General features: G+C 46.4%; 1 pseudogene; it reads left to right on the top strand.

Moving 5' to 3' along the window:
• Nucleotides 1-16,865: 16,865 nt before the first annotated feature.
• On the top strand, nt 16,866-18,786 carry LOC109570199 (serine/threonine-protein kinase PLK1 pseudogene; annotated as a pseudogene).
• The last annotated feature ends 7,645 nt before the right edge of the window (nt 18,787-26,431 follow it).

Raw genomic sequence — 26,431 nt, 5'->3', positions numbered from 1 at the left:
TAAGGGACCTCCTAGACAGAGACCTGCAGAGCCCATGTTTATTACTGCTATTTCTTTTAAATTAAATCTCTTTAAAAAACATTACCTCAAATCAGAATGGAACAATTTTCGAGTCAGAATAGAACAATTGTGGAGTCTGAATTCATTTCATTTTATATTTTTCCAAATTAAAATCACAGGTATTATAGTTTTCTCATTAAAGCTCTAATACATGTTGATGCATTAATTATGGAAAACAGAAACTGTAAAAAAGTAGAAATATCTTTATTTCCCACTGCTCAGAGATGACTGCTGTTAAAACAGTTTTTCTTTATTTCCAGTATTTCCTTAATATATATGTTTAAAAAAAATAGAATTGGTGTCATATTGCATGCTCCTGTACTATATACCACATTTAAAACACAATGTATCATGGACACTTTACCATGATACCAAATAAATCTTAAAATATATGAGAATGAATACTTACTTTTCAATTTTCTTTACAAAGCAGTTCATTACTTTCGTAATGAAAAAATATGCTTAAAATCACTCGCTATGTTAAAATATTTTTTTTGAAAAAAAAATATTTTTTTGAGAGGGGTGCACTGCTTTACCCAATGGGTATAGTGTCCTGTATTTTACATCTTGTTCAGGCCAATTGGAGGGGGATAATCCCCCAGCAGTAACCATGACGTATGAAATGGAGCTAGAGATAGTGGATTTTGTGAGGCTTAAATTAGATCAGTTATGCAATGTCTCCAGGACAGTGAGGCCCACAGTGAATGCTAGGTAATGACAGAATCATGTCAGCCAATGACAATGCAAGATGGGCGTTCACAGGGGGTGCCCTGAGAATTGGAGGGTGGCCCTGACAGGGATGTGCTGGAGCCAGCTCTTACAGGCTCTTGAAAGCAACTGTTATCTACTCAAGAACTTTGCATACTGGTGGTAAAGGTTGTAGCTTGAAATCTGTCATAGTAGAAAAATTTATACCACAGAAACTGGAAATCAGCAAAAGGTACAAATCAGGGCTATTTGTCTGTTTGTTTATGTATATAGTTTCTCAGCACACCGCTGGTAGGAACAACCCAAAGACAAGCTTCGCTGCTTCTCAAAGTGGTGGAGTCCTGCAGAAAATGCTTCTGAGGTCTTGTGTAGCCTTAGTCGATTTTGCAAAAATGGAAACTGATGAGCAGGGGCTGAGATCCTGGTCTGATTTCTCCTGCTTTTAACTGGAAAGAGGAATAGGGAAATAGAAGCAACGCAGAACCAAAAGGGCAAACAGAAGAGTTTTGTTTGTGCTCCTAAAACAGAAATAACTGGATTAGAGGATTAAAGTGCAGGAGATGGGGACACTTGTCACCTGGAGTGACTAGGACCTCTTAGTGGAAGTGGATAAGAAATGCACAGTTGGAGAGAAATCCTTGCTCAAGGAGAAGGCCGTGGGACGGAGTTGAAGAATGGATGCACTCAGCAGGCTCGCTTCCATGTCACCAGGCTCAGAGGCACAGGGTCTGGGTGCTGGGAGGGTTCACAGACTACTGTCTCCTCTCTAACCTGCCAGGAGACAGGGGCTGGGCATTGAATTAATCACTAATTGCCAGTGATGTAATCAAGTGTGCATAAGTAATACAACTTCCATAAACATTCTAAACAATGGAGTCCAGGGGAATTCTCTGGCAGTCCAGTGGTTAGGATTTGATTTTCACTACAGGGGTCATGGATTCAATCTGTGGTCGGGAACTAAGATCCCACAAACTGCATGGCACAGCAAAAACAAAAAACTGAGATTCAGAGAGCTTCTGGGTTGGAGACTGCATCCATATGCCAGGAGGGAGGTATACTGCAAAATCCTTGGGGTCAGAAGAAGCTCCTGTATTCTGGACACTTCCAGACCTTGACTTCTATATTTCTTCATTTGGATGTTCATTTGTATCCTTTATAAAAAACAGGTAATATTAAGTAAAACATTCCTCTGAGTTCTGAGAGCCATTTATTGATGGCAAATTTTCAAACCTGAGAAGAAAGAGGTCATGGGAACCTGTGATTTGTAGCCAGGTCAGACAGAAGTGTGGGTAACCTGGGGACATACTAATTGTGAGGCATTTAAGTGGGGGTAAGAGGAGTCTTGGGGGACTGAGCCCTTAATCTCGGGTCTGTACTCACTCCAGGTAGTTAGTGTCAGAATTGCAATAGATTGTAGGATACCTGTTTGGTTTCCACAGAGAACTGGAGAATTGCCTGGTAGGGAAAACCCACACATTTGGTGTCAGAGTGTTATGTGTGGAAACAGATCCCTGTAGCATGAATGCTATTTTATTATTCATATATTAATATATGTGTGTATATGTACATATATATGTGTATTATACATGTATATTACATAATAAGATAAAGCTAGTTTCATTTGGGAAGGGAAATCCCAGCAAAAGCTCACACTGAGTGCTTGTTGTGCCAGAAAAGTTCTGACAGAAAAATCAGAAGTTGCCGAGAAGTGATGGCTCTTATTACCTAAATAATGATGTGAATCTGAATAAATTTGAATAAATAAATAAATAATTTGAATAAATCTATTTCATGTCTCTGGGCTCCAATTTCTCACATAAAGTGGAGTTTTCTGCAAATGATCTCTGAGTTTCCTTTCTTTTTCAGAATTCGATGTTCCTGAATTGTTAGCTGTGAGAAAGTCAGCATGTGGTACAAAGGGAGGACACAGGTCCTAGGATCAGACAGCGCTGGACTCAATACCAAGGCTGTTGTTACCACACAGCTTTGGGCTAAAGAGTTAAATTCTCTAAAAATAAGGTTCCTCATTTGAGAAATGGGAAAATAAAAATGACATAATAAAAACATAAGAATTGATTGGAAAATAAACTTAAAGGACTAAGCATACGTACTAGCAATTTTTTTGATCTGATACTAATTAAGAGACAAACTCTTTTAATACACAAAATAATGTACTCCATATTAATTTCAAAGCTCTGCTTCGTCATCTTAAGGTGAAACTGCTTAAAAATAGGATATGAAAAAAAAAATAGGATATGAAACTCAATGGGGTAAAATTAGCAGATGATGAAACAACAGACTATCTTTGCAGTTTTTTTTTCTTTTTCCCCAGAGAGCTCATTTTTGAACAGTTTACTACGGGAACTATTTTATTTTGGAGAGATTTGTCTAAGTTCTTGCAAACAGGTTCTGCTGAATGAAATCTTTCTGGGTTCAGCAAAACTGAGAGGTTTTATTTTCTCCCCTGTGCTAATGCATCACATTTTTCATAAAATTGAAAGGAAAAAAAAGTTGTGAGCAGAATTTTATCAACCAGAACATTTTAGAAATACAGAACCTGGGCTTTTGATTTTATATCATAAATCTAGTAAAATGGAGGAAACCATCTTTTCGAAATGCTGCTGCCATCATTTTCTACCTGCAGGTACACATCTTGCCCTGGGAAGAGTGTGTGCATGCTAAGTCCCTTCAGTCATGTCTGACTCTTTGCAACCTCATAGACTGCAGTCCGCCAAGCTCCTCTGTTCATGGGGATTTCTCCAGGCAGGAGTACTGGAGTGGGTTGCCATGCCCTCCTCCCGGGGATCTTCCTGACCCAGGGATCAAACCCTCGTCAATTTTGTCTCCTGCGTTGGCAGGTGAGTTCTTTACCACTAGTGCCACCTGGGAAACCCCTGGGAGGAGAGCTACTTCATTGCTTAACAATCATAACGATTTCTCTGAGGAATCCCAGCTGCTGCTGAGGACCAGCCTGTTGAGAATATCCTTCAATGTGAAGTCAGTGACTCAATCAGAACCTGAAATAGTCTTACAGAAAAAATCAATTAGAAAGTTGCATTGTGCAGACTCGATATTGGATCTTCAGCTTCACTGTATCATTAAAGAAACAATTAAAAAAAAAAACTAAAAACAGGGTACACATTGAAGGTACTATTTTAAATTGGCCAAAAGTCATGGTTTGAGTAAAGAAGGAAAATAAACAAGGTGGAAGGATTTGGGATGTGATTATTTTCATGGCGTAACTATATTTCACCAAGTACCAGCATGAGGTGTGAAAAAGCAACATTCTTTCTAACTGGGAAGAGATGTTCAGGAAGGCAGGACAATTTTCTTACCCCTGAAGAACTGTGTCTTAGAACTGTCAGTATTGGATTTGCTGTAGTGGAATTTGGCTCTCTGCAATGAATTTCTTCTCCATCAGAGTCTCCCTTGTCTTGCACTGTTTTTAACTTGACCACCAGCCTTTGGCATTGAATGAAAAGCCCCAAATTCATTCAACCAGAGGCTCACGGCATAGAACAAATCATTTGTCTGTTTTTAATGTGTTTCCTTTCCCAGCCCAAATACTCAATTGAAATGACACTGAAAGTATCGATCTGAAAAAGAAAGATAAAGAAGTCAAGGGATTTGCCTTATTTAAAAATGTATCTATAGAGTAGGCAGGGCTGTGGGAAACCAGTTCCTAGCAAATGACTAGGAGATAAAAGATTTTTGGGGTTCAAATTCTAATTTTGTTTTGTTATTATACTAGTAATAGCTAATATAATTATGCCATGTCCAGTTTATAAATTGGTTTAGTGTACATTGGTTTCCTAATTTGACCCTCAAAGCAGCATAATGATACAGACGCTATTATCATCCCCATTTCACAGATGAGAAGACTGAGGCTCTGAGACACTGACGTCATCCAGCTTTTTCAGTTAACGAGATGCAATATTTGAAATCAAGCTTGTTCTGACTTCAAATTCCTTGTTCCTGCCAGGCCTTTTCAAGATCTAAAACTATGGGATTCTTGAGCTGAAAGGGAATTTAGAGATCTGCTGGCCAGCTTTTGCCTGATTCTGAAGGATGTTAAATACATTTCCACAAAACAACATTTGGCAAATGCCAAATTAAAAGTTGTTAAGTGGATTTCTTGACCAGAGAATGTCCCAGAGCTTTTATTTTGCTGGCTAATCTTGATGCTTTTTCTGATCTTATTTGGCAATGAATTTATCTTGGGGTCCATCTACCTAAGAACCACATCATATCAGGGATCTGGGATGAGCTGCCCTCTCTGCTTCTTTATAGAAATAGAATTTCACTTGTTCTGGACTTTTCTTGGAGTCACTCCAATGCCACCTCAAGTTGACCTCGAAGGAAGTGGAAGAATTGAACTTTTAATTGTTATTCAACTGATTGACCATTGGAAACAGGAAGTGGTAATGAAGCGGCAGATTTCTGCCCTCCTGATTCTTTGCGCAAACATCTATTAGTTGTGCTCCAGATTCCAGGGACTGGCTGGGGATCTGTGTGGGAAGCTGGAGAGGACAGCTCCTGCCCTCAGTGTGTTGTTCCCTCATCTGGTGTGTGTTAGTCGCTCAGTCGTGTCCGACTCTTTGCGACCCCGTGGGCTGTGGCCCGCCAGGCTCCTCTGTCTGTGGGATTCTCCAGGCAAGAATTCTGGAGTGGGTTGCCATTCGCTTCTCTCATACTCTAGAAGAAGGTATCTTCTTCTAGATACCTTCCAATCTCACAAATAATGACAAACATTTGATGAAAGGGGGCACTCAACGGAAGCCCAGAGAGGGCGGTAGCTCATCCTGGTGAAGAAGGATGCAGGGGCAGCTTTGTGCTCCGGTGCCTGCTCTTCCTCTTGGAGGGACAAAGGTCGTATCAGCCCCTTCCGCTGCCCCAGGCGAGGAGGGTGGAGACTGTGTACCCAGCTGACAGAAGGTGTGGACGCCTCCTGGGACCCACCCCAGGGCATTGGCATCTGAGCTCCACAGCTTTCCTGACAGAAAGGAAAAAAAAAAAAGATTGAAAATGTCTCAACTCCACATGTCCTATTTTTAATTGATTTTTGCACAGACTCTTCAATCAGGGTATGAATATTTAATTGTCCTGTCAGGTCAGATCCTTCCTGGTCAGACAGTTAAAAATGACTTTGGACAGGGGAGGAAATGAGGTGGTGGAATGGCATGAAATGAGGAAAGGGAGGCATTTGCTCACAGGGGATCAGATCTAAGGACCAAGGAAGGTCCCGAGAAGGGCACCTTGCTCTCTTTGTCTCTCTCTCTCCACGGCACACGGTAGCACCGCAGCCTTTTCCAGAGGCCACAGGGAGTCCCATAAGAGCTTAGACAACACCTAGGCCTGAGGAGAAAGTAGGCGGTTTCTTCAATGAGGAGAAGCCAAGAGGGTGTCCCTGGGGAAGTGTCCAGAGGATGAAGCGTTCATGCTCCTGGTTTTCTAAGTTTGTGAGGAACTGATCGGTGTTTTGACTCCAGGCTTCACCCTAACCCGGGTGGAACCTGGCCGCACACATCTTTCTTTGAGAAATGGTGTCTCTCTTGGCTGCCCAGCGTCACAGAAGCTGAGAAAAATGGCCCAGGAACTATTTCAGGTGAACACACTCTCACAGGCAGTGAATAAACGTCTCAATGTGACTTGTTCCAAGAGACTATTAATAGGCAGGTGATGAGAGGGATGGGAGAACTGAATTTCATTCCGTTTTGGACTCTTGTTTTATGCATACCTCTTTTTCAAACACAGAAATGAAGTCCAGAGGCACAGGGAGGAGGTGGCCACCTCCCACTCCTCTCCCAGCAGTGCATTCACTGAGGGTCCCATCACAGTCCTTTCGGACCACCCCTCAGGCCTTTGCTGAACACAAGCCTCCCAGGTCCAGACAGTCACAGAAGAGCAAGAGGAGGTGACGCCTTGAGTCATATTCATATTCACTTTGACATCGCCATTGCCTCTCTATGCATCTGCATGGTCTGAAGAAGGGAGTCTCGTTCAGGAAACACCTGCTGGAAGGAGGGCTTTGGAAATGCCCAGGTGTGTCTGGTTGTCTTAGCAGTGGGCTGGGGGTGATCTCAGCGCTTATTGGGGAAAGGGCAGAGATGCTAAACAGATTGAAATTCTCTGGCTGGTGTCCCCAACCAAGAACTGCCCCTGCCCTGCATGACTGCTGGGGGCCCTCTGTGCATTCTCCGTGGAGGATGTATTTGGAATGGTCTCAGAGTACATCTGAACTCCATTTCACTCATCAGCACAAAGTATTTGTTTCAAGTTTTCAAACTTGAAGCATGACATTTTCTAGGAAACCTTGATTAAAAAAAAATAAGTCTTTTATATTTACTCAGATATGTCTTTTATATTTACCATTTCCAATGCTCTTTAAAAAATTTATTTTTATTTATTTGGCCGTGTCGGGTCTTAATTGCTGCTTATGCAATCTTCAGTTGCGGCAGGTGGGATCTAGTTCCCTGATCAGGGATTGAACCCGGGCCTCCTGTATTGGAAGCACAGAGTCTTAGCCACTGGACCACCAGGGGAGTCCCCAGGAAAACTTGATTTTAATGGCTGTGGAAAATCAAGGAAAGACAGAATTTTGTGTTTTGGGGGGCTTTACCAAGAATTGTTCACCTTTACCAAGAGTTGTCCACCTCCTTTTGGAATCAGATCCCTGATGGCAGTGACGTGTGGTGTTTTTTACCAAAACCACATACCTGTGGCAGTCTGCATCTGCAGCTGCCAGATTTCCCCGCCAGAGGACCTGAGTACCTCCTGTTGGCTCCTGACGGAGTTGCACCAAACCTCTGAATACGGAAACACATAGGATGTTATTCTAAGTGACTCTGACTTTATTTTGCCTTTGTATTACATTAGGGCATTATACTGATTTTTAAAATGGTGTGTGGTATTAGTTTAATTTAATATCAAATTTAATTATTAGTTTTTATCATTAATTAATTAGTTGATTACTATTTAATATTAGTTTAATTTCAGGAATGTAGAGGGGATATTGTGGAATGTTTGTTGTGGGGAAGACATTGGGTCTGCTCCAGGTCCTAAACCTGGGGTGAAACGTCTGACTTAGGCTTTAAAACAGGACAGACTTCTGAGAGACAAGCCAGGCAGACGGATCATCAGCCATGGGACTTCCTGAATCTTGTGTTCTGTTCGGAGGCTAAAATGCTTCTGCAAACGAAAGTGTCTGCAAGGATCAGGCAGTTCATGGGAAAGAGTAAAGAAGCAGAAAAACAAGAGTTGAAGGGCCTTGGCAGGGCCATTGGCTCCTGGCCTCCCTGGACACTGGGGGTCTGTGCCTACTGACTGTGGCCCCACAGGGTTGCAGGCATAGGATTGCTAGATTTTCCATGTTTGCAGTGGAAGCTAGAACTGACATGCTGTCCGTCATATTAAGGCTAGGTAAGACTGGGTTGCTCTAACAAAGAGAGCCAACCACACAATGGCTTAAGGGACCTGGATGTGGATTTCTTTTGCAGGTCCTGATCAAAGCAGAGAGACAGCCTCGTGTGGCCAGGAGCAGAGGGACAAGGGCGTGGAGGAGAGTATGAGCAGCAACATGAAGACCCAGATCTGGAAGGCCCAACTCTTCCTCTGTTCCACACGTATATGGCCTCTGCTTGGTGGGGAAAGGTCATTTTTAGCTGGGCAGCTATTTCACGGCTGTACCACTGACCATCTCTGCCCATATACTTACCCCAGGCACTTAAGGTATGACACATAGATCAGTCCCCTGCAGACCACGATGCTGAACTTGACTCGAAGACTGCCAGCCCGGCCCTGCTGGAACTCACTGTTTAGTTGTAGATTTAAGTTAAACAGCTGGAGAAACCATTCAGACTAGAGGAGGAAGGAGGAAGACAGGTGGGCCAAGGTGTTGAAGTTGGTGGAAGGGTGGCATCCTCAGAGCAGACGCACATAGTGGGGACAGCTTGGAGGACAGAAGCCCACAGACCTTGAACACAGGCATGGGAGGTTTCATTCAGGTTATCTGTCTTAGCTCCACTGGCCTGGCAAACGCCTCTCAGGCCAGCCTAAGTGCTCCTCTTCTACGTGCCTGGCACAACGCCGATCACACGTATTATTTTCCTTGTCTATTTTTGTCTTCCCATCTAGACTGCAATTCTGTTTTGTTCACTTTTATATCCCCAGGGTCTTGCAGAGTAATTATTAATAGTAGAGTAGGCGCTCAACAAATCCTTGATGAATGACTGAAAAAAACCCTGTCATCAGTGGATAATTAATTCATCCTTCCGAGTCAGTGCTAGGAACCATCACGGTGCTTTGTTAAGAAGACTAATCTGGCCCCGGAGGAAGGTATGGCAACCCACTCCAGTATGCTTGCCTGGAAAATCCTAGGAACAGAGGAGCCTGACGGGCTACAGTTACAGGTTCGCAAAGGAGTCAGACATGAATTAGGGACTAAACAACAACAAGAGGACTAATCTGGGACTTCCCTGGTGGTTCGGGGTTAAGACTCCATTCTTTCACTGCAGAGGGGCATGGGTTTGATCCCTGGTCCCCCAGTTGGAGACGTTCCACATGCAGTGGAACCAAAGAGAAAAAGCAAACTAATCTTGTTATCATCTTCAGAAGGCCAGAATCAGCAGGCCAAAGACACCATGGGTTTCATGGGGAAGTACTCTGGGATGGAGGGCAGAGATGTCCTGTGGGAAGGGATGGGCTTCAAAAGGCTGATGGGCTGGAGGTGTCTGCACAGGGAGCCGAGAACTGGAAACTCCCGCTTCTGGATTTCTATTTCTTTCCTAGTCTAGAGTTAGCAGGCTTAGCTGAGGTGCTAGTCACTAACGCAGGGCCTGAGTGGAGGAGACAGCAGTGAGCAGCAAACGCTTCAGGGTTCTGTGTCCTATGAAATTGAATTAAAATAGAAATTCTAGGGGAGGCTTCCTGGATGAGGGAGCATTTATGATGGGCTTTGAGATATGCAGAAAATGAAGGTTCTGAAAATGCACATGAGCTTAGTTAATTTGCCAAGAACCTAGCAAGAGTCTAATAAATATTTTTATGAATGAAAAAAATAAATTAAGAAATGGGCAGATAGCTATGGTTTGTACTAGTCTTTCTGGAAGAATGGCTGGGGGTTCCTCTCAAGGTGGGAAACTTTTGTTGCTGTATCAGGCCTTGGCCACTCAAGCCCATTGAAGGAAGCCCATTGATCTTTGAGGAATAAGATTCTGTTGTATCGTGTAGTCTGTGCACGGGCTGGAAAAGAATTTCCAGACATGAAGCAGAACGAGAGGAAAATAGAGTTTATTAGAGTGGGAAATGCTGCTAGAACGGTGGGCCAGCTCAAAGGAGAGGCGTCCCCTCTTGAGGCCTAGTAGCCAATTTTTATAGCCTCATGACAAAATTCCTACTGGAAGGGTGGCATTAGGTGATTGGTGAGGAACCAGAGATCAAATTGCCAACATCCACTGGATCATGGAAAAAGCAAGAGAGTTCCAGAAAAACATCTATTTCTGCTTTATTGACTATGCCAAAGCCTTTGACTGTGTGGATCACAATAAACTGTGGAAAATTCTGAAAGAGATGGGAATATCAGACCACCTGATCTGCCTCTTGAGAAATCTGTTTGCAGGTCAGGAAGCAACAGTTAGAACTGGACATGGAACAACAGACTGGTTCCTAATAGGAAAAGGAGTATGTCAAGGCTGTATATTGTCATCCTGTTTATTTAACTTATATGCAGAGTACATCATGAGAAACGCTGGACTGGAAGAAACACAAGCTGGAATCAAGATTGCCGGGAGAAATATCAATAACCTCAGATATGCAGATGACACCACCCTTATGGCAGAAAGTGAAGAGGAACTCAAAAGCCTCTTGATGAAGGTGAAAGAGGAGAGTGAAAAAGTTGGCTTAAAGCTCAACATTCAGAAAACGAAGATCATGGCATCCGGTCCCATCACTTCATGGGAAATAGATGGGGAAACAGTGGAAACAGTGTCAGACTTTATTTTTCTGGGCTCCAAAATCACTGCAGATGGTGTCTGCAGCCATGAAATTAAAAGATGCTTACTCCTTGGAAGGAAAGTTATGTCCAACCTAGATAGCATATTCAAAAGCAGAGACATTACTTTGCCAACAAAGGTTCGTCTAGTCAAGGCTATGGTTTTTCCTGTGGTCATGTATGGCTGTGAGAGTTGGACTGTGAAGAAGGCTGAGTGCCGTAAGAATTGATGCTTTTGAACTGTGGTGTTGGAGAAGACTCTTGAGAGTCCCTTGGACTGCAAGGAGATCCAACCAGTCCATTCTGAAGGAGATCAGCCCTGGGATTTCTTTGGAAGGACTGATGCTAAAGCTGAAACTCCAGTACTTTGGCCACCTCATGCAAAGAGTTGACTCATTGGAAAAGACTCTGATGCTGGGAGGGATTGGGGGCAAGAGGAGAAGGGGACGACAGAGGATGAGATGGCTGGATGGCATCACTGACTCGATGGACGTGAGTCTGAGTGAACTCTGGGAATTGGTGATGGACAGGGAGGCCTGGCGTGCTGTGATTCATGGGGTCACAAAGAGTCGGACACGACTGAGCAACTGATCTGATCTGAAGGATGCTATAGGGTGGGTAATAGGGCAGGTATTTTACTTAATATAGGGTGGGGGAACTGGCTGGTTTAGATCAGGAGGCTCATGGTAACAGTTGCTATGGGGCCTGGTTAATTCCAGAAATTTTTGTCTTGTGACCTTGCTCTAAGGCTCCACACCTGTGACCTTGGTCTAAGCCTTCACACCTGTGACCTTGGTGTAAGTTTCCATGCCTGTGACCTTGGTCTAAGGCTTCACACCTGTGACCTTGGGCTAAGCCTTCACACCTGTGACCTTGGGCTAAGCCTTCACACCTGTGACCTTGGTCTAAGGCTCCACACCTGTGATCTTGGTACAGGGCTCCACATGCTGGATATGAGGCGGGGGGGGAGGGGGAGGGGTTCCAGGAGAAGTCAAGTCAGCCCTTCCCTGGACCAGTGATCAAGAAAACACCAAGCAGGTGGCAGGCCCTGTGGCCCAGGATCGACCTGGCTGCTGACCTTGCCAGTCACCCTCGCCAGCCTGGGGAGGCTCCCGCAGCCCCAGGGACTGGCAGGCCGCCCCAGCATCCACTGTCTCATCCCCAGGGCTGTGAAAGAAAGACACAGGTCTTCCATTGTGTGCAAGGGAGTGTGGCTGTGGGCGGGGAGCCTCAGACAGAGCATGTGGTGGGGGGGATAGGCTCCCTAATGAAACAAAGGCTTGACTGTTAGAGGATCCCTCGCCGAGTCATGCATTTGGATTGTGAGGCTTGGGTTAAGGAAAGAGCTTTCTCTGCAAACACAACAGATGCCTGGAAGTGACGTGCCCGCTCCAGATGCTTGTGGGAGGCAAGACTGAAAGCCCCAGCGTGGCTAGTGGTCAGGGCCACGGCACTGCCAAGCAGGTCTTGGGAGCTGAAGGTGAGGAAGGGTTGGGCTTGGTTTCAGGGCTTAGAGAAGGAGGCTCTGAAGGTGGCTGGAGGTGAAGGGGACACAGAGGAAGATCATGCTGAAGGAGAACTAGAGGGGAGCTCAGCTCTGTCCTCTGTGATGGCCTGGGGGGTGAGATGGTGAGTGGGAGGGCGGGGTTATATGCATACATGCAGCTGATTCACGCTGTTGTACAGCAGAAACTAATACAACGTTGTAAAGCAATTATTCTCCAATTTAAAAAATTCAAGTTTTACCATCTAGCCCTTGACCTTGCCTAAGACATTTTGCTTCTTTGTGTCCTCTTTTCTGCACCTGTGCTGCCCTGGCCCAGGGTTGGTGGGGGTGGTGGGGCAGCTGGACGTGTCAAGAGGCACAGAGTCCCACACCCTTTGAAGGGCTAAGGTGTCAGTGATTCTGATTTCCTTGAACTTCATAAGTATATCATGGATACTCAACAGACACAGCACAGTAACTCTGGCTCAGAGATTCCCCTCTTCTGGAATTCTATTCTCTACCAAGGTCAAGGGGTCCTCAGATAACCTAAGGGAGCAATGATTTGCCTTTCCACAGCTTCTTGGATCGATTAGAAATAATAAAAGTTTGGGCCTAAGAATTAAAAAATTGGGATGGATCTAAAATACTTTGCTCCCAAATATCTTATTCTTTCAAAGATGATGATTCCAATAATTGAGATTCTGAGTGAGACTGAAAAATGTTTGGTGGGAAAAAGATAAGATTTCTTTGCAGAACAATAGATTAAGTGTTTTTAAAACAAATGACAACCACAAAGTTAAAAATTCCAAAGTTACCTCCTGAATTAATCAACCAAGGAAGCTGACATTTCCATTATTCTGATGTTAGCAAGACTTTTAAGTGTGAATATCTCAGAAATATTAGAATGTCATATTTTCAAGGAACTTTTTTTCTTTTTTGGTCAAGCCATAAGCCTTGTGGGATCTTAGTTCCCTGACCAGAGATTGACCCCATGCCCTCAGCAGTGAAAAGGCAGAGTTCTGACCACTGGACTACCAGGGAATTCCCACAAGAGACTTTTAAAGGTGAACTTAGCCCAACATACACACTTGACAGGTGAAGAAACCAAATCCCAGAAGAGAGGCTACAGTAAGACACGAAAAATGTGGATTCAGAGTTTGCCTTCTCCTGTGCTGATTGCAGATGTGATGTCAGCGTGTCCATACCTGGCACCTGGCTGCCGGGGACACCTGCAAGACTGCCGTGGGGTGATGTGTGGTTTGATTTTCCTCTGCATCTCGTCCTTTGGGAGGACACTCCTCTTCTTCTAGATCTGGCAGTCAAGGTGTTGTTCATCATGGGAGGGCCCTTGACTCGGGCTGGTCAATAGTGACAGAGATTGTTCTGGAGTGGGCATGTGATCCAAAGCAGAACTCATGAAAGTTTTTTCTTGGGATTTTTATATGGATTGACCCAAAGCTTCCGAGGCCATGTAAGCATGCTTCCCCGACTGCAAAGAGGAGGTATATGAAGTAGGAGAGAATAACGTTACTCTGGGAGGAAGAAAACCTAAAATTAGATAGAGAGACAGTTGATAGATGATAGATACATACCTAAGTGTACACACACACACAAACACACACACACACACACACACATGCAGAGAAACCTAGAAAGAACCAGCTCCTGCACTTGATAGTTCTTTTGCTCGAGCTAGTTTGTCATTATTGTTATTATTTATTTTGGCCGTGCTACCTGGTTTGCAGGACCTTAGTTCCCAGACCAGGGATAGAACCTGTACCCCTTGTAGTGAAAGCACAGAGTCCTAACCACTGGACTGCAGGGGAATTCCCTACTTGAGCTGGTTTACATTAAGCTTCTGTCACATGCAAACAAAAAAAAAACTTGTAATCAATACAATAGAAACACACAGCCCTGTGACTTTTTGAAAAAATTATTTATTTTTTTAATTGAAGGATAATTTGCTTTACAGAATTTTGTTGTTTTCTGTCAAACATCAGCATGAATCAGTTGGCCCTATGACTTCATCTCATCCTCTGTCATCCCCTTCTCCTCCTACCTTCAATCTTTCCCAGCATCAGGGTCTTTTCCAATGAGGTGGCTCTTCCCATCAGGTGGCTAAAGTATTGGAGCTTCAATTTCAGTATCAGTCCTTCCAATGAATATTCAGAGCTAATTTCCTTTAGGATTGACTGTTTTGATCTCCTTGCGGATTAAGGGACTCTCAAGAGTCTTCTCCAACACCACAGTTCGAAAGCATCAGTTCCTCAGTACTCAGCCTTCTTTGTCCAACTCTCACATTCATACATGACTTTGACTAGATGGACCTTTGTTGGCAAAGTAATGTCTCTGCTTTTTAACACACTGTCCAGGTTTGTCATAGCTTTTCTTCCAAGGAGCAAGTGTCTTTTAATTTCATGGCTGCAGTCACCATCCACAGTGATTTTGGAGCCCAAGAAAATAAAGAAATGTAAATAGAATCCCTCTCCTCACCTAGAATGTCTTCCCTGGGACTTGGCACTAGGGACCTTTACTGTTGACCACATCCTTCTTTTGTCTATTTAAAAACATTGAGACAATCTATTAAAAATATATACACATTTTGAAAAGTTACAGCATCCAGCAGCCATATGCAACTGTTGATTTGGCCACAAGACAGTGATGATGCATAGGCTTTATTGTGTTCTGCTGCTCACTTTATGCATTATTTAGAAACACACAAAAAATGGCCATCTTCATTGTGGTAATGGCTGTATAACACTCCTCCATGTTATATGGCAGTTTATTAAATGTTCAACATTTTAAAAAAAGAACACCTAGGTGGTCTTCTGCTTTTTCATTGTTTAGTCGCTAAGTCGTGTCTCCTCTTTGCAACATCGTGGACAGTAGCCTGCCAGGCTCCTCTGTCCATGGGATTCTCCATGGCAAGTCTAGTGGAGTGGGTTGCCATTTCCTTCTCCAGGGGATCTTCCTGACCAAAAGATCAAAGCTGTGTCTCCTACACTGGTAGGTGGATTCTTTACCACTGAGCCACAAGGGAAGCCGTCTTCTGCTGCTTTTCTGCAAAATTTTCTTTAAATTTATTTTCAGGTAAAATGTTAGGCTACTTCCAACAAGTTCCCTGGAAACTGCACATCTGTGCTTGCCTTTGTCAATGTCATCCTTTCTGCCCGTGGAATCTCTTGCTCCTTTCCTTTTCAGTCCTTTTTTGGTTAACTTGTTTATACTTTAAAAGCCCTGCTCTGACACTCTCTTGTTGGTTTGTTCTTCTTTTATCAAGAATTTACTGAACCTAGTGCTGTGCTTGGAGCTGGGCTATGACAAGGAACATGACTTTAATTCATTCATTCCCCAACAGGTATTTCTTGAAGGTCTACGATGTGCCAGCGGCAGTGTTAGGTACAGGAAATCCAGTAGTGAGTAAGCTGAGGTCCCTGCCCTTGTGAAGCTTAGATTACACTGGGAGAAAAAAGGCAGAATTCATTAAGGAGTGGGAAGTGTTCTCCAGTCATTTATTTCCATCCATCTCAATAGCTCTTTCTTACCCGTGTTTCCGACTAGACTGAAGAACGTGAGGAGAGAGGCTGTGTCCTTCACTTCATGGATCTGCGGGGCAACGCTGTACTACTGCGCTGAAGTGGGTACCTCTGGTGACAAAAAAACACCCAGAGTGTGTTTTGTCCTTTAGAGGAAAGGCAGTTTCCTCCTTCAGGAGAACCGTGTCTATGTCTGTGATAGCTGAAAACCTCACAACTCAAACCCAAGAGAAGCTGTTTCGGGTATTCCCAAATAGTCACTTTCCCTTCCTTTGTCAAGAGCAAAGCTCATTTGATTTAGGAAAAGTGGTCTCATTCATGGCCCAAGCACACCACAGGCCCCAGGAGGAGCATATTTGGGGAAGGGCCCAGAAAAAGCCAGGGAGAGGCTTTCTGGAAGCACTGACCCCACTAGTAGGGAGTCTTCTAGATGGAATATCCAGAGCGGGGGCCACGACTGCCATGCAGCCAGCATCCCTGGGACCACCCTTAGAACACCAGCCCGTCAGCTGCCAAATTGTGGCCTTTTCTTTACACTGTGAATTGTTAGCAGTTTCTAAATAGACCGTTCATTTTTCCTTTTAGCACAGAAGGGTCTCAGAACTCCGAATACCACGAGGGGCTTGAATGTTTCAACTCAAAACATTCCCCAAACCGCAGCCCTCGGGTGAGATGCAGAGCTAGCCAAGGCTTTGGAGGAAAAACAACTGCCCACCAGCCTGGAAACCACTGGGTACACAGGCAGCTGGGTCAGCTTGCTCCCAGAGGCTGGGAGACTGCGTTTTTACTGGTCAGAGTTAATCTGATAAAACCACCTTCCCTTGACTTCCCCTCTGCTGGAGGAAGCAAACCCAGTCTGGGGGCTGGATGCTGAGTGTGTGGGGCGTGGGGTGTGGGGCATGGGACCAGGCTGCGCAGGGTACCTGGAGAACCCAAGCCACTGCTGCCTCGCGTCTTCCTCCCCAATAGTGGGAGGGAAAAAAAAAAAAAAAAGGAGAGAAAGAGTGAGAAGAGCTTTTATAACATTCTCACGGCAGCATTTGATTCAGGGAGAAGCCTAATAGCGCCAAACCGCTGCTCAGACCCTGCATAGTCGGAGGAACAGCTCCCAGGAACACACGAGAGGTGGCGCTGCAGAGAGGCTGGCTGGGGCACCAGCCCACCCGGGGAAAGACTGGATCCTTGGAGTTGAGGCTCCCAAGGCCCCTATGGACATCCAGTGGGTAAAAGAGATCCCAGAAGGCCTAATGGACCCATGCAGTGGGCTGCGCAGTCTCCCAGGCCGCTTTCTAGGGGAAAAGCAGCTTCGCCAAGTGCTGTGACATCTCTATCTTGATGAAGACCCCAAGGAGGCATTTGCGAGCAAGATCTACCTAAGTCGCTGCAGCTCAGGCCGCACCAGAGGGTGACGATGACCTGGGAGAGGTCTATTCACTGCCCCTTTGCCTGCCAGCATCTAGTCTGAGGCTTCCACAGCTTTTTTGAGGATGTGAACTTCATGTTGGTCATGTTGGGGCTCTGCTGCTGGAGATCTCTCTTGGAGCTACATCAGTGGAGGAAATCCATAAGCCAGGACGAGACCCGCTGCTACCTGAGGCAGATAGTCCTTGAAAGTGAAAGTGAAAGTGAAGTCGCTCAGTTGTGTCCAACTCTTTGTGACCCCATGGACTGTAGCCTACAACACTCCTCTGTCCATAGGATTTTCCAGGCAAGAGTACTGGAGTGGGTTGCCATTTTCTTCTCCAGAGGATCTTCCCAACCCAGGGATCGAACCTGGGTCTCCCACATTGTAGCCAGATGCTTTACCATCTGAGACACCGGGGAAGTCTATGCAGTCAAGATAGTCCTTGACTGCACCCAAACCAGGTTGTTCACCAGGATCTCAAGCTGGGCAGAGTCTTCCTGAATGAGGATGTGGAGGTGAAAATAGGAGATTTGGACTGGCAACCAAAGATGAATATGTTGGGGAGCAGAAGAGCCTATCTAAATACCTAGTGCTTCCCTAGTAGCTCAGTGGTAAAGAATTTGCCTCCCAATGCAGGAGACCTGAGTTTGATCCCTGGGTTGGGCAGATCCCCTGGAGAAGGAAATGGCAACCCACTCCAGTATTCTTCCCTGGGAAATCCCATGGATGGAGAAGGCAAAGAGTCGGATGCTACTTAGCGACTAAACAACAGATTCCTGAGGTGTAAGCAAGAAAAGGCAGCATTTCTAGGTGGTCGTGGGGTCCACTGGGTACGTCATGTTAGTAAGGGCAGCTCACCTTTGAGATCTCTTGCCTAAAACTTACTGACTTCTGGATCAAGAAGAATGAATGCACTGTTCCCAAGCACATAATTGCCTCTTCCAGAAGATGCTGTAGGCAGACGCCACTGGTCACCTGACCGTTCATGAGCAGCTCAAGACCAGTTTTTCTGGCTACGTCCCAGCCGATCCCCCATTACCTGCCCCCACTATTCCACGAAGATTTTCAATCACTCCCAGCAGACTAGACCCTGGGAACAGGAAGCCTCTCACAGTCCTCAAAAAGGCCTGGAGAACCCTGTGCCTAAGACTCTCTGGGAAAAAGAGGAACCAATGGTCCAGGAGATCAGAGAAGCGGTCAAGTGCCACCTTGGTGACATGTTGTATTGGCCGCGTAGCGTGAATGCCTCCAAGCCCTCTGAGAAGGAACTGGTCAGGCAGGAGGAGGCTGAGGATTCTGCCAGCATCACCATCTTCTGAGTCAGCAAAGTGGGGAGACTACTTGGACAAGTGCAGCCTTGGGAGTCAGCCGTGTGACCGAGTGTGGGGGTGTTCTCCAATGACTGGACTCATCTCGTCCCCTAGCCTGTTGGTGTCTGTCTGCAGTAAACAGAGTGTGATGGTGCAGTGCTCCACCTCACCGCTGAGTTCCCATCCCAACTCCTCCATGAAGATCACGCTCCACGTATTTCCAAAACTCCATGAGTGGACTCTTGCTGAAGGTGGGCACCCGTGGGAAGGTATTGGACTAGTCTAGCTACCTGCGTACCTGATTTTGCATACACAGCACCATCACCCTGCACTCAGTAATGGCTGGGTGCAAATTGGCATCTCCCAGGACCATAGCAAACTCATCCCGTGTCCAGCGTGGCAGCTGTCACTACAGCAACTAGAAGCTGGGTTTCCCAAGAACTGTCCGAACCTCCTGGAGTAGTGCAGCTGCTCCAAGGGTCTGACCGGTCGGCTCCACCATGTCCTTCCGTGGTGAACAAGTTGCTGAGCTCTGGCTTGGCCTCTAACCACCTCAGGACCTCCTCACAGCTCCTCCCCTGGGACTTGTGCCCCTCCTCGCCCTCACCTGCACCTTGGGCCCCTATGGATTAGCTCCCATTGTGCTGGTTTTGTGTGTGTGTGTGTGTGTGTGTGTGTGTGAGAGAGAGAGAGAGAGAGATTCCCCCAATCCCCAAACCTGGCAGCTAAAAAGAGAGTATGTCGTCATTACAAGTAGGGTTTGCTGTATACATTATTTTCGTACATGTTGAGTTGTAGGTTCTACGGCCATATGAATTGTACGGAATACTGCTATAGAATTCAGGACTGTTTTTCTTTGGCTTTATACATGTTAAACACGTGTGAATCTTTCCAAAAAGCTATGGGGAGTGCTGATTGGCTACTAGTTTTCACGTGCTGATGGCTCAGCCAATCGGCAGCAAGGATTGATTACTCCTGCGGTGCCCCGTGGAAGTGGCTGTGTGGGTAGATGGGAGGTCTACCTTCGCTGGGTCTTAGCCCAGTATGTCAAGTAACAGTGGTAAGCAAATTCAGTGACAACACATTATTAATAAGTTCTTAAAGTGCCTTTCATAAAAGGCACTCCGTCTGCTGAGAGCAGCAGGGCCCCCTGTGCTGGTAGGGCCCGGAGAATGCTGGGCTGAACCTGTCATGAGGACAGGTCTCTCAGGACTGGTCTTGGGGGAAGATTATGGAACTTGTGCGACCTCCTTTGAATGATACGCTGACTCCAGATTATCTAGCTGGCATGCAGAAAAGCTGGGAAGGTAAGTGGAAAGCTTGGGAAAGCAGAGAGGGGGAAAGAGAGACAGGGCGAGAGAGGGAGGGAGAGAGAAGAAAGGAGGAAGGAGAAAAGAAAAGAAAGGAACCCGCAGGGGTAGGTGCTGTGCAGGAAGGGCTGCCTGGGGTCCTGTCCACGTGCTCACAGCAGCCTATGTTCAGTATGAGGAGTACTTGGTGGGTTTGGTTGAGGAGGGACACATTTAGGGGAGCTGTTTCAACTGGAGGAAGGGAAGATGAAAAGGAAGGAAGGATGGGAATACTGGAGGGAAGCTGGAGAAGGTGAGTCAGTGGTGGCCCAGGCGAAGAATGTGATCAAGCAGAGACGACGTGGCGTGCTGAGCCAAGGCACACATGTGAGTGGCACTAAGGCTGAGTGGTTACAGGCTAGGCCTCTGAGTCAGATGACCTGATCCTGCTTCTACCATGTATGCAGTGTGACCTTGGGCAAGTTACTCAATCTCTCTGCGGCTCAGTTTCCCCAACTATAAAGCTTCATAGGGGTTATCTGAAGGATTATGTGAGGGAACATTTAGTCTCTGTTTGGTATGTGGCAGTGACTGTTATGAGGATGGATCAGTTGGGGACCAGTGGATGGCCTGGATGTCACACTGTCCCCCAGTGACGTGGACTCTGCCAGTGTTTGGTAGGCTGGGCTTCTGCTAAGAAGTCCATTTCACCTGGGACCTGAGGATGGGAATCAGCTCTGACCATGACCAAGTTTCAGTGTGTGAAGAGACTTCAGTTTACCTGGGTCTTCCTACTTAATACCAATGACCCTGTTTACTTATAGTTTAGAAAATCCTCAAGCTTTTCCCTTCCAATTTTGTGTGGGGGAGGAGGGATGGGAATGAGGAGATGTTTGTGGCCCCTGGCAGGAGTCAGAGGGGGCCCCGGGGCACCAGAATTCCACTGAGTCCCTAGGAGCACAAATCCTGAAGATTATGTCAAGGATAAAAGAGGATTTAGGGTGACGATTTAAAGCTTCCTTTCTCCTTTTTCAGGCAAGGGCCTGGGAAGAGGGGGTGGGAGCTGAAAACAGACAGAGCCTTGTTAGTGACTTGAATTTTCACATGTAGAATGATGGAGCTTCGGAAGGGAGTTTCTGCTCTGCGTGGCCTGCCCATCCCACGCCATCTAACCTGATCTTTAAATCGGCAACTCCATTTGTATTCCAGTCTGACCATGGGAGACTCATATCCCTGTGGGCCCCAGCCTTGGTTTGTAGCTGATGAGAAGTGTTCAGGGGAGGCTTCAGCCAACACAAAAGGACTGTGGGGAAACCAGCCAGCCCCAGGCTCACCCCACAGCTGGGGCCCTGGGAAGCAGGGAGGAGGCAGACCAGTCTTTACAACTGCTTTTTATAGGATACTGTCTGTGTTGGTTATTTTCAAGGCTCTCAGTCCCAGATAGGAGAGCAAACCATGAGAACCCAGTGTCAGGTCAACGACCAAGTGCCGAGCATACCAATGACCGCAGCTCCGGGAACAATTGGAGCAAGTGCTTGAAATTCCAGCCGTGAGCCTGGCTGCCCCATGTGAGGGGATGCTTATGTCTCGGGTAACATCCCAGCTGGCAATTCCCAAACTCACCAGGAGTTCAACCACGGCAGCCCCAATTATAACCATTATAAACCCCTCCCCCCGCCCCACTTCGGCTCTGCCCCACACGAGGTCCTGTTCTGTGTGTTCGGTTGAGAGATGCTGCAGAGAAGATGAGCAGCCACTGCTCCCAGCCCCCTTGCAAAGGGGACCCAGTTCTCCTGGGGCTGGGAGCTGCCTTCCCTGAGGTTTGTCAATTTGAAGGGAAGGGGCTCCTTCCTGAGATGCTGTGTATTAGCCTGAATGTATCTCCCAGAACCAGAGGCATCCTGAGAGCTGAGGAGCAGTGGGGTGAGGAACACTACTAGCAGGAGTAAGCTTAGGCTGCAGCTTGAGGTCAGCGATAACCTGGGGTCAGTGATGAGGGGTAAGTCTCCCGTTCAGGATGGCGGAGTTCACGAAATTCTCTTCCTTCAGAATGGCTTAAGCAAAATCCTGCCTGGACACCCGATGAACCCTTGAGGCCTTTCCCTAGCCTGAGCTCTTCATCTTCTGGGGGTTGATTCATTCTCTTGTCCAGCACCAAGAGGGACTCACCTTCATGTGTCACCCAGAGTCCTCCTCATTCCTCACCTTTCCCGGTTCATTCTCATCATCATGATTGGTAGCAGAGTTGGGTGTTTCCTTTTCCAGGCTCTTACAGCCCCTTGGAGTGTGTGGATGGCCCAGCATGCACTACTATTCCATAGCTCCCTGGGGCCAGGGTTCATTCTGTCCATCTTTGTTTGCTGGTGACCATCTCAGTGGCATACTGGGTACACAAGTGGCCTGGGGACCCTCCCTGTGCCTCACAGTGGCCTGGGGAGATACCTAAAAATACCCAGCCCTGCTCCTGGAGGTCCTGACTTGAGTGACCTGAGGTCTGGACATTGGTTGTGGTCTGAAAACCTCCCCAGGTGACCTAACCTGCAGCCATGGTTGAGAACCATTCCCCCAGAGTAGACCGTTAATGAAAGCTTGTCTTAGGATGAACCAATGAGCTTTGTCCAAGTGACATCTTCTCTTTTATTGTGTGTGTGTATGTGTGTGATTCTCAAGCCCTACTCACCCCTAGCATTTATTCACTGTTAACGCCATAAGTTTGAGCCTTACAACTCTTGGGACTGGTGTTTATACACTCTTGTGTGTAGAATGCATAGCTAGTGGTAAGCTGCTATACAGCACAGGAAGCTCAGCTCAGGGCTCTGTGATGACCTAGAGGTGGTGGGAGGGAAGCTCAAGAGGGAGGGGATATGTTTCTACATAAGCTGATTCACTTCATTGTAGAGCAGAAACTAACACAACATTGTGAAGCAACTGTGCTCCAATTAAGAAAAAAGTTCTGGAAGGAGAGCTACTGGCAGGCATTTCAACTCTGATGTTTAAAACAGCATTGAACGCTCACTAAGTCTTAGGAAGTTCCTTCTCTAGCAAGCGGAATTCTCTCTCATTCTCCAGCATCACTCCACATCTGCCAAGCCTCTTCCTCAATGTTTCCTTGACGGGAGACCATGTTTCTGAGCCTTGAGGGAAGTAGTGGTGGGCAGGTCTGAGGGGCCGCGTGTGAGCCCGCAGGTGGGTTCAGCAGCCTGCAGGGACATGCATGTGGACAGGGTGTGTTATGCCAAATGGGAACACACATGAGGTGATTGAGTTTCATTCACAGCAAAAATGAGAGAAGTCAGATCACAAAACATTTGCTGAAATACCATAGGATATTGCTTACATGTGGCATCTAAAACACCACCCAAATGAACCTATCTATGCAAGAGAATCAGACTCACAGACTCAGAGAATGGACTTGTGTTTGTTGGTGGGGGGTGGGGGAGGGAAGGATTGGGCATTTGGGATTAGCAGATGCAAACTATTACATACAGGATGGATAAACAATAAAGTGCTACTGCATATAACAGGGAACTAAATTCAGTATCCTGTGATAAGCTCTGATGAAAAAGAATATGAAAAAGAATGCATATACATATAATTGAATCATTTTGCTGTAACAGCAGATATTAGCACAACCTTCACTAAATTAAAAAAAGAGTTTGCTGAGTCTAGTTCTACATGCAGCTCACTGCTAGGGGCTGTGGGACTTCAGGGTACCTGCCCTCTGTGTGGGAAAACTAGAGAAGAGAACCTCAAAATATGAGATGAAGCACAGATTTCCAAAGCTCCCAGAGCTCCAAAAGGAGTGGTGTCCATTCCCTGTTAGAGCTTCGGTGTCTCAGCTGTGGCTGACGACAGCCTCTGAGCCTAAATCAGCTGCAGCAGGTCCCTGGCACGAGGTCTCTTTTTGAACATACAAAAAGAGCATAGGGAGTATATTCCAAATTCACAGGTACTGTATTTCCCATATTTGCTCCAGTTACTTAAAAAAATATTTTTTACTATGTGTCGGATCTTGGTTGCAGCATGCGGGCTCTCTAGTTGTGGGACGCAGGCTTAGTTGCTCTGCAGAGGCAACGTGGGATCTTAGTTCCCTGACCAGGGATTGAACCACATCCCCCTGCATTGAAAGTGTGAGTCTGCCAGGGATGTCCTTGCTCCAGTTAATTTTTTAAAACACTGAAACATTGTTAACTCACCCCTGTGCCATTTCCCCTTCCCCCCTCCTTATTTTTTTTTTTTTAAGAATGAGCTTCTATAATTTACATCTTACGTATGCCTAATCATTTTTTTAAATTCATTTTTATTTATTTGGCTGTGTGGGGTCTTAGTTGTGGCATGCAAATTCTTAGTTACAGCAGGTGGAATCTAGTGCCCTGACCAGAACTGAACCTGGGGTGCCTTGCATTGGGAATGCAGAGTCTCAGCCACTGAACCACCAGGGAAGTCCCCCTCCCTCCTTTCTTGAAATTGGTATTTGTCTTTCCCATGATGTTTCCCTATGCATATTACTATACACATGGGCGTCCACCCACAGTATATGATATGGTGTTACCAGCTTTCAAACTTTATATAAATGGCATCACAGTGCATCCTCTGTATGATGTTCGCTCACTTCCCTGTTTTTGAGGTTTATCCATGCTGACCCAGGATTAATGAAACTACTATTTATTCATCCATTCTCTTTTTGATGGGCTTTAAGAGTGCATTCCATTTTTCCCGGTTAGAGATAATGCCACAACCTTCTTTGTAACATGTATTTTGGCACACATATCCATTTCTTTCTTCTTCCCTGCCTTCCTTCCTTCCCTTCTTTTGAAGTATAGTTGATTCACAATATTATATTAGTTTCAGGTGTACAGCATAGTGATTCAGTAGTTTTACAGATTACACTCCATCGTAGGTTATCACAAGATAATGGGCATAATTCCCCATGCTGCACACTGGCTTCTTGTTGCTTATTTCATGCCTCTCCTTGCACATAGATGCTTTGCTGTCTCCTTAAATGCTGCCTCCATGACCATCACAGCTTTCAGACCTGCGAGCAGCCTGCACAGGGCTCTGCCATGGGCTCAACCTTCTTTAGTACCGGCAACTTGGCCCTTAGTGAGACTCTGAACTTGACCTGGTTTCTGGGCTCCACCTTGCACTTGGAGACCTAGTCTGACACCGGAACTCTCTGTGCCTCAAGCCTCTCAGGGCTTCTGCCCCCCACCCCCACCTGGCCCCTGCTGAAAGGGACGTTCTTTGGCAGGAAAGCTTGGCATATCTTGGGTCCTAAGATGAGATCTCATACACGTGGTCAGTTTTAACTGGACCTCAAAAAAAGTGCAATTTTCTGTAATAAGAAAAGGGAGCATCTAACTGAGGGCAATCAGGAGCCGGAGTAGGAAAATGAACATGGCAGAGTGGTACAGGGTGTGCACGCACGTGTGCTCAGTCACTTCAGTCGTGTCCGACTCTTTGCGACCCCGTGGACTGTAGCCCTCCAGGCTCCTCCGTCCATGGCATTCTCCAGGCAAGAATACTGGAGTGGGTTGTTGAGTCCTCCTCCGGGGGATCTTCCTGACCCAGGGATCGAACCTGCATCTCTTATGTCTCCTGTGTTGGCAGGCAGGTTCTTTACCACTAGCGCCCCCTGGGAAGTATAGGGTGAGGACTGGGCTAAGAGCAGTGGCTGATGGAAGCTGGGTTCTGTCAGAGAGTGGGTAACATGACATGAATCTAGAAAGTTAAAGCTTCATGCTCCCCACCAGATGACTTTGAGCTTTTGGGATGGGAAGGGTGAGTGGGCAGTGGCAGATGATTGTGGCCGGGAGACCATGTCATGAGGAAAAACATTATCCCGTAGGGCCATCCCCGGGCCAGGCTTGAGTGTGCGCAGTGCTCACAGCTGGGGCTTGTGGTCTCATTTCCCTCCAATTTGCTGAGCGCTGAGGCACTATCAAATCAGTCTTCCTCTCCCCTCCATCACTCACGTGGGACTTCCACCACTCTTGCTTCCAAGCAGGTGAACTCCAGGCAAACCATGCACAGGCTTCAGTCCAGCTGTGACCGGTGGGCTAGACCCTGACATCACCTACAAGAGCCTGGGAGAGCAGACGCGAGGGGTGGTCCGGCATCTTCTCTGCAGCTTGATGCCTCTGTGGTGTGAGCTTATTGGAAGCTCCCAAAGTTCCCTATCAGGGGTACCAGGAACCAGCAGGTGTATGTGTGTGGGGTGCAGTGGGGATGGGGATGAGGTTAGGAAGCCCCTCAAGCTTGGAAAAGACCTTGATGCTGGGAAAGATTGAGGGAAGGAGGAGAAGGGGGGGGTGACAGGATGAGATGGTTGAGATGGGAGAGACAGGCTGATTGTTTTTGAAAGAACAAGCTTGGGTCCCAGGTTTACTCTGGGCAGAAGCTTGGGCTTTTGTGGTGGTTGACAGCCTGTAAAACTCAGCAGTGAATCTGAGCTCCCAGCCCCACTTGCGGTCAGGAGAAAGTCAGGTATGGTTATCAACTCCTTCCCCTTGGCTGGCAGACCCCCGCTCGCTCTCCCTTCACCATTCCTGCCCTTATTCTCACCACCAAACCATCAGGAAATCATGGAGAAAATCTGTTCTCTAGAGCCAGGGAGAAGCATGGAGAGAGGCTGGCAGGGCTGGCTGAC

This window comes from Bos indicus, chromosome 16 (genome assembly GCF_029378745.1).
Source record: "Bos indicus isolate NIAB-ARS_2022 breed Sahiwal x Tharparkar chromosome 16, NIAB-ARS_B.indTharparkar_mat_pri_1.0, whole genome shotgun sequence".
NCBI classification, from domain to species: Eukaryota; Metazoa; Chordata; class Mammalia; order Artiodactyla; family Bovidae; genus Bos; species Bos indicus.
Note: the sequence above shows the minus strand (reverse complement) of the source record. Positions and strands in the feature narration are given on the sequence as shown.